Source organism: Lactuca serriola, chromosome 8, assembly GCF_051521515.1.
Source record: "Lactuca serriola cultivar US96UC23 chromosome 8, Lser_US96UC23_V15, whole genome shotgun sequence".
Lineage (NCBI taxonomy): Eukaryota > Viridiplantae > Streptophyta > Magnoliopsida > Asterales > Asteraceae > Lactuca > Lactuca serriola.
The window spans coordinates 144412686-144420953 of record NC_136415.1 but is presented as its reverse complement, the minus strand read 5'-3'; the positions used below and the strand labels follow the sequence as shown (position 1 = coordinate 144420953).

Below are 8268 nucleotides of genomic sequence, written 5' to 3'. Positions count from 1 at the left end.
TCAAAGCAAGTGTTGTCTTGCCTGATCCCCCAACATTTCTTCCTTGTAATGTACAGTTTGGTTGTTATTATTCTAGGGTTCACAGTTTGGTTGTTATTATTCTAAGGAATCTAATCATAATGAAATGAAATTCAAAAATAAAAATTAAGTAATTTAAAATTTCTATATCAGAGTATATATATTCACTAAAGTATTTTGGTTTTTTTATCATATATGATGAAGGGTTGTTTGTCTTTTATTATATAGAAATAAGGGTATTTTGGTATTTGATAAAAAAATGAATGGAATTCAATTACTTCCACCCTTCACTAGAAATATGGTAAAATCCTTCAAACATCAGATTTGAAGAATTCCATCCATTTAATTAAATTGTTTTTAATTTTCATAATCTATGAGTGTATTATGGTCTTTTAATAATAAAAAAGAAAAAATGAATGGAATTGAGTTCCTTCAACTCTTCAAGTTTCAACCGGTTTAAAGCAAGATACATTGCCCTCTCTTTATAATCTTTCATACTTCATAATTTCCAAAAAAAAAAAGTTAAATCAGAATATTTCACTTCCATCCCTTGAGGTTTAAAAAAGTAGTCAAAACAAAACTCATTAATCATTATTATTACTTGACTAACCTATTAACAATCATATCCTCACCAACTCTAGTGGCTAAGCAGAGTGAACCAGAAACTCTATTGGCCTTTTGATCAATTATTTTTTAGTCATCTTTTTGCATCATACCTTATTCATCCATTAAGCAAAATGAGAAAATTTCCCTTTGACCAAAAATGTTAAAAGACAAGAAGATTATATCAGTAATTAACAATGTTGACAACATAAAGGGTAGCTCCTGCAACCACTAGAATGTCGCCCTTGATAGGGCTACTTCCGCTTTCTAAAATTATACAAAAATACTAATTAGAAGTAGAGTTAAAACTATACATTGAATTCACATATTATACAAATCAGCACAAAACATACGACCAGACCTGGAACGCTGCCCTGGCACATAACCACCGGTTGAAAATGAGATAATACACAATATATAAGTTATAACCATAGGAAATAAAGTCAAAAGAATAAAAAAACAAGCATAGGAAATAAAAAAAAGTACCTGATCTTTTATATGGCAATTTAAGAATAGGTTCACATGCGTATACAACACCATTATAAACCGTTTTGGTTCCCTTTCCTACATTCCAAGAATCTCCGGTTCCAGAAAAATAGGGCGGATACCCGCTTAGGCTCACCCCTATGTCCCAGCCCATCCAAAGAAAGCCATTTGAAATGGTTTTGGTCCCTAAAGTTAACATTCGTTAGTCCAAAAAAGAAATTTAATGAATAAACGGTAATGGACTTGTACGAATATACAGGAACTTGACTCACAGTCATGAACAAGTATCTCTTCTGATGGAAACCAGATACAATGAAAATTGTAGAGGAACTTTATATATGTATGTATAACAATTGTTGAAAAGAGCAGCAGTAGGATATAATCGATCAGAATGACAGCATGGAATCTCTCAGTTTATATATTATGTTGTACGTGCAACACTTATGAGATCTGCCATCTCAATCTTCCTCACACATATAAGAACAACCTCAAGATCAACATCCTCAGTAATAGTTAATCTCCCATCTTCTGTATCCACATGGATGGTTTCTGTAACATCCCTCTCTGGCACGTATCACAATATTGTCCGCTTTGGGCCACTCGGCACGAGGACTTCCAAGTGGGTCACCCATCCTGGTACTACTCCCGCCCGAGCACGCTTAACTGCAGAGTTCTTATGGGATCTGCTGCCCTCACGACTTTAAAACGCGTTGTGATAGGGAAGGTATCCACACCCCTTATAAGGAATGCTTAGTTATCCTTTCCAGTCGATGTGTCCCCGTCACAAAGTGGGTTAGATCTGATCCCACATCGACTGGAAAGGAGAACTAAGCATTCCTTATAAGGGGTGTGGATACCTTCCCTATCACAACGCGTTTTAAAGTCGTGAGGGCAGCAGATCCCATAAGAACTCTGCAGTTAAGCGTGCTTGGGCGGGAGTAGTACCAGGATGGGTGACCCCCTGGGAAGTCCTCGTGCCGAGTGGCCCAAAGCGGACAATATTGTGATACGTGCCAGAGAGGGATGTTACAAATGGTATCAAAGAACAATGCATGAACGAGGATTTCTACCAAGGATTGGCTCGAGAAATACTCCCATAGTATTTCATGATTCGTTACGACGCTGGCTCGATGTTTGTGGTATTAGGGTAAGTTTTAGGCATGCCGCATACCACAGTCACTCCCAAGCACATGTTGGCCGTGTCTCGAATGAATATAGTTGGCCAGGCTATATTGATCCTAGACACAACTACATAACTGCCCAGGTTTAACCGCAGTGTACAACACCCATTTACTTATGTTTTGTTCTACTAGTAGTTACGGATCTCGACGGGTCGATATACTTATTTACTTTTGAAAATACTTATATTTTGAAGGATACTTTTAGTTCAGAGCACTTAGGCCCCTTAATGTTTATAGTTTTATACCATGTAAGGTTTGGTATACTTCATTCACTATAAACAAGGTCTCTGATACCAATCTGTCATATCTCTTGATTCAATTCAAAGGACTTATCATCCTCTCTTTCTTGATCTTATTAGATCAAGATGCCTCCAAGAAAGAGACCCAGCTCCAAGACCAACAACCCTCCGCCACCACCTCCTCCTCAAATTGATCCTGTAGTATTCCAGGCAGCTGGTACAGCCGCAGTGACAGCTGCCATGTCTCAACGGAACTCTGGCGGTTCCGGTGGTTCGGGAGGTGGCACCCAAACCCAAAACCATGAAAGTAGTCAGGGACGCCGGAAAGAGGGTTCCTATAAAGATTTCATGAACGCAAAACCCCCGTCCTTTGATGGCACTGGAGGTGTCATTTCCCTCATCCGATGGTTCGAGAAGATCGAATCCATCTTTGAAATCTGCGTCTGTTCAGATTCAGACAAGGTGAAGTTTGCCGCCTGCACCTTTATCGACAAAGCCTTGACTTGGTGGAACGGCCGAGTCAAATCCCTAACCTTACCTGTAGCCAACGCCATGGGTTGGGAAGCCATGAAGGAACTTCTGCTGGCTGAGTACTGCCATCGGGGCGAAATGCAGAAGTTAGAACACGAACTTTGGAACTTGAAGATGAAAGGTTCCGACATCACTGCTTATACTTCCAGGTTCGACGATTTGGCATTACTCTGCCCGGGAATGGTTACCCCAGAGAGTAAGAAGATAGAGAGATTCATCTGGGGGCTGAACCAGCCAACTAAAGGAAACGTCATAGCTGCGAGGCCGGATACATACGACAGCGCCAAATGCCTAGCTCAAATCCTAATCGATCATAGTGAAGACTTTGAGGAGACAACTACCACTCCTGAGCCGACAGTGAGGAGTGGGGAGAAAAGAAAACTTGGGAAGAAAGAGAAAAGTCAGGCATCGCACGAGTCTTCGAAGAGACAGCAAACAGTGGCAGTTCACGCTGCCACTTCCCCTGCAACTGTGTCTGTTGATAGATCCTCAACTCGAAAACCTGCCAGTAAGTATGCTGGAACCCTTCCTAGTTGTGACAAGTGCAACTATCATCATCTTCCTTCCGGTCCATGTATCGAAGTAATTTGCAACAAATGTGGCATAAAAGGTCACATGGAGAAAAACTGTAAGACACCAACTCAATCAACGAGTCAAACCTCCGGAGCGGGCATTGGTCGGGCCTGCTATGGTTGTGGAGAAGTGGGGCATCTCAAGCGAAACTGTCCCAAGGCTGTAACACCTGGCAACACCGGAAGAGTTCTAGCGATAGGACAAGAGGAGACAACCACCGATCCCACTGTTGCCACAGGTATATTTCCCCTCGTTAAATTTATATGTCTGTGAATTCTTTTCGATTCTAGCACCGAAAGAAATTCGTTAACCATCCATTTGAACATTTTCTAACCCCGTCGTCTGCGAGTAACCGAAAATGTATATCTTCAAGATGGTTACCACGTGAGAACGAGAACGCTTGTGTCGTATCCATAAATTGTATTTTCAATCCGAGGGATTATTCTTTCCATTCGACCTATTGGCAAACTTTTTATGAAATGCTTTGATGCCACCCTTAGCATGTAATGATCGGGTCTCATTCATGTTGTCTTTCCTAGTTTCGAGAAAGCCATTTGTTCTAACCTTCCTCCGACTCGACTCTCATGATCTTCGTGCATCGAAGCTTAAAAAGTTTTCCCCTGTATCTCTCGTCCGAGTGATCACCAAGAAACAAGAAGTCTACGATTCTTTCCTCGATACTGTTTTCAAAGAATTCTTGAGAATTCTTTCCGAACGCGTAGTCCAGTCTCGCATCGACCTAATCCCGGGTCACTCCAAACACCCATTTTGAGGTGTTTTCGTCCGTTGGAGTGTAACTTCATATCTAATTAGAGTTTATGAAATTAATTAGATATATTTGTATGCCATTTCATATTACATAGGAACCTCGCATGTTATCAGGCCTCGATTCGACGTTTAGCATCCGAAATCGACACATATCCGCGTCCGGTGAGTTCATACCCCTACCCTTTTTCAATGGTTTTTCAATGTTTTCAGGGGGGAATACAAGCAAAAGTACAAGAATATCTTGTACTCAATCACATGATTTCAGTTAAATGGTTTCATAATTATACATTTTAAGAATTGAAAACCTTTTAACAAACTGTTTTAGTTTGCAGAGTTGTTTGTTTTAACCCGATTTTCAATTCTTATTATACACTGTTATATTGTGTACTTTGCATTTGATTGTTCAAACTTAAACTGATAGAATACATAAACCATTGTAATATCTGTAATAAAACACTAAGGTTCGAGTGTAAAAGACAGATACCATTAGAAAACATAAAACATCTGTACGTCCTTAACAATACACCTAGGCTCGAGTGTAATGTCCTTAATAATACACCTAGGATCGAGTGTAAAGGACAGTAATCATTAAATAACACCTAGGCTCGAGTGTAATGTCCTTAATAAAACACCTAGGCTCGAGTGTAACGGACAGGTACGTTAGAATTCAGCTAGTCATAGATACTACTTTCCTAGTCGAAAAGTAAGGAGTAATCTTAAAGATTGGAGACACGTCCTTGTAACACTTCCAGGGCACGAGATAGTGGAGGACTAACCCTGTAACCAGAATCTCTGTTCGTAGGAGAGCGTGGCTTGAGTGTATAGATCTATACGGGACTGACAATCCCACACCTGGCTGCTAGCTACAGCCGAACCGAAAGGTTCAAGGGTGACGAAAGTCATAGAAAGGATATTGACCACGACTCGAGTCACATCCAGTCTAAGTATGGTTAAGGACTCGCAATCTAGATTATTAACGCTTTAGTCTCATTTACTAGCTTTATGTTCGTAGTAAAGCTAATGTACGTTCAAGGATGTTAGGCACACATACACACAGTCAGGAAAACATGGGGTTTTCCTAGGAAGGACACCGAACATAATCAGAATTGGTAATAGTTCACACACACACAGAGTTAGGAGAACATGGGGTTCTTCCTGAGTAACAGTGTTATGTAACTAGAAGAGTGTAATAAGTTAAACAACTGAACTACAATTCACAAGAACAATCATGTTTTCATTGTACATCGTTTACTTTACTTTCGGATTTGGAAACTAACTTTACATAAGAAAATATGGGATTTTCTTGGATAACCACTTTTTCAGGAAAACAAAGGAACTCGTGCATTTTTCAGAAAAACTAACCGCTTATGAACTCACCAACTTTATGCTGATTTTCAAACCGCTTGTATTCTCAGGTCCGTGTTAGACAGGTACCCGAAGATCTTTTGTGCGAAGACGGAGTTCTTAGAAGACTCGTTTCATGATTTTCATATATACTATGTATCACATGTATAGCTTTTGCTTTTGAAACAAATGTAAAACTTTCATATATGTAATGTAATGGTTGTTTACTTTACTTACTATGTACATTGGATTTGATACTCAACGTGGAGTCAACCCCGGAAATGTTTCCGCCTTCGGTTTTCGGGGTGTGACAGTTTCAATACCTGAAGTCTAGATAACGCATTTACCACCTTCTGTTTTTGACTTTGGCTGCCTAAGTTGACTTCCAGCACAATTTTCTGGAATGTACACTATAATCATCAAAGAAATATATAGAACCTGATAATATACTTGATTATTATCAATCATGTTTTTTTTGGTATTCAGATATCAATCATGTTCGATGTTACATATCCCAACAGTTTAAGATTCACTAGACAATATTGCTTCATAGTAACATATTGGAAATAAAATGTAGGGTATAATTATTAGTTAATGTCGAATTTACCTTCATCTAGCGACTAACATCATCAGTTAGCGATTTCAGTTTCTCCTCATGTGAGCTTGAAGTAGACTCCTGAAGAAAAACATTTTTTTGAATACATAAGCATATTGTTAGTTAGAATGAAGAAAAACTAAAAGTCATACAGTCGATATCTGGAAGGCCACTTATCAAGAGTTCTAACTCCTTATCATGAAAGATGGAAATCAAGTCACGAGGAATCAACTCGGTAAAGCCTTCCAAGAAAGCATTGATTTGAGGACGTATGGTTGTCGTTAATCTATGCTCCATAATCAAATCCACGTATTTATGTTTGTTTTCCTCCATCACTTGAATATTTCTTCCACCCAGGATCAGCTCATAATCCGTCACCTATTATAATTATTAATCAATCAATCACCACACCACACTAATAAAACATTTACATTAACTTCTCTTTTACATTTGTTCTTTTGCACAATATCAGCTTTTCTTCATCCGCATCGATACTAAATGTTAGATCCAGAATATCACTGATATCATTCTGCACAAAACCATCACAACTTGTTCAATAATCAATAATATAGATCTACTTTATCCTCAAATGTTATTGTCAGATATGTATATACCTCAAGCATCCACTTCAAGCTCTTGAAGTAACCTGGATCAATCGCTTCAATATCATGGTATGTCACTTTCACACCAAGGATGTGCTTGTAGAACGATCTTGTGAAATGAACATCAAGCAACTGACCATCAAACAATGCTTTCCCAACCTACAACACAACAAAAATCCATAAGCTACATACAGAAAGAACAACCACCAAAATCAAACGTAATTCAGCAGCAAAAAAACTTACCACTAAACTTAAAGTATGAGAGATGTTCTGTCTGATAAACGGAATTAAGTTTTGGCTGGAATGTTGAGTTGTTGCCAACAGTGGTAAACAGAAGAGCTCCCTTGTCGAAAATAACCCTCTATAAAAGCTGATACCATTCCCTTATAAGTCCGCCTGCATCAATCCCTTATTCTCCTTGGAAGTGAATAGTGGGCCTACTCTTTAGATCTTGTGTGGATCTCATCCGCAGCTGATTATATGAATCTTCAAGTATGTATGCGCGTATTACAGAGATTCTCAAAGGACTGTGATGGTGATCATGTTGATGTTTGATTTTTGATCTAAAATGAGACCGCTTGTTGTCAAAATCAATAAAACGGGGGACTTTCAGCATAAGGGAGAAGGATTTTTCAAGCAGTCCAGGGTTTTGGCGGATGAATGCATTCAGAAGCTTCATATGCTTGTCTGAGAACTTCACAAACACCACATGCTTTCCATCAACTTTTGAAGTCATCGCCTCATCGATTTCATGAATCAATCGTGGGAATCAAATAAAGAAGAAGAGGACCTGTGGTGATGGAAGAAAAAACGATCGATTGAAGCATTGAAGCGATCAATTGAAGATAATTGAAGAGATCTGAGGATAAAAATATCAAGAAAAATTACTTAAAAGTTTGAATCAACAATGAAATGAAATCGAACCGGAAGGTGAAGAAGGTGAGACTTCATCCAAGTTCTCATCATCGTCTGAATCATTTAGGGATTTAAATCTCGGTTTTTCTATTGGGCGTTTTAGGGATGATGTGCTAGGGTTTTTCCAAGATGATGATGTAGGTAGGGTTCGAAATCAAGTTGAATAATTAGGGATTTATATGAATGACTGAAATGTGAAGCAGTAATTTTCATGTTGAAAATTTTGTGAATGAATAAGAAGAAGATTATGGCGTAAAAGAAGGGAGGGAGTGAAAGGTAGGAGAAAGGTAGCAATTGTGGATCAATTTCATGAGGTTTGACCACTCATCGTAGTTATCTTCCATCCCTAAAGTCACCGTTGTGGCGTCTTTTTTTTCTTTGGAGCCACCGCCGTTGCCCTATTCTTTCCCTCG

General features: G+C 38.9%; 1 pseudogene; it reads right to left on the bottom strand.

Annotated features, from left to right (window-relative positions):
• Positions 1-400: 400 nt before the first annotated feature.
• On the bottom strand, positions 401-7406 carry LOC145067473 (E3 ubiquitin-protein ligase UPL2-like; annotated as a pseudogene).
• Positions 7407-8268: the final 862 nt, after the last annotated feature.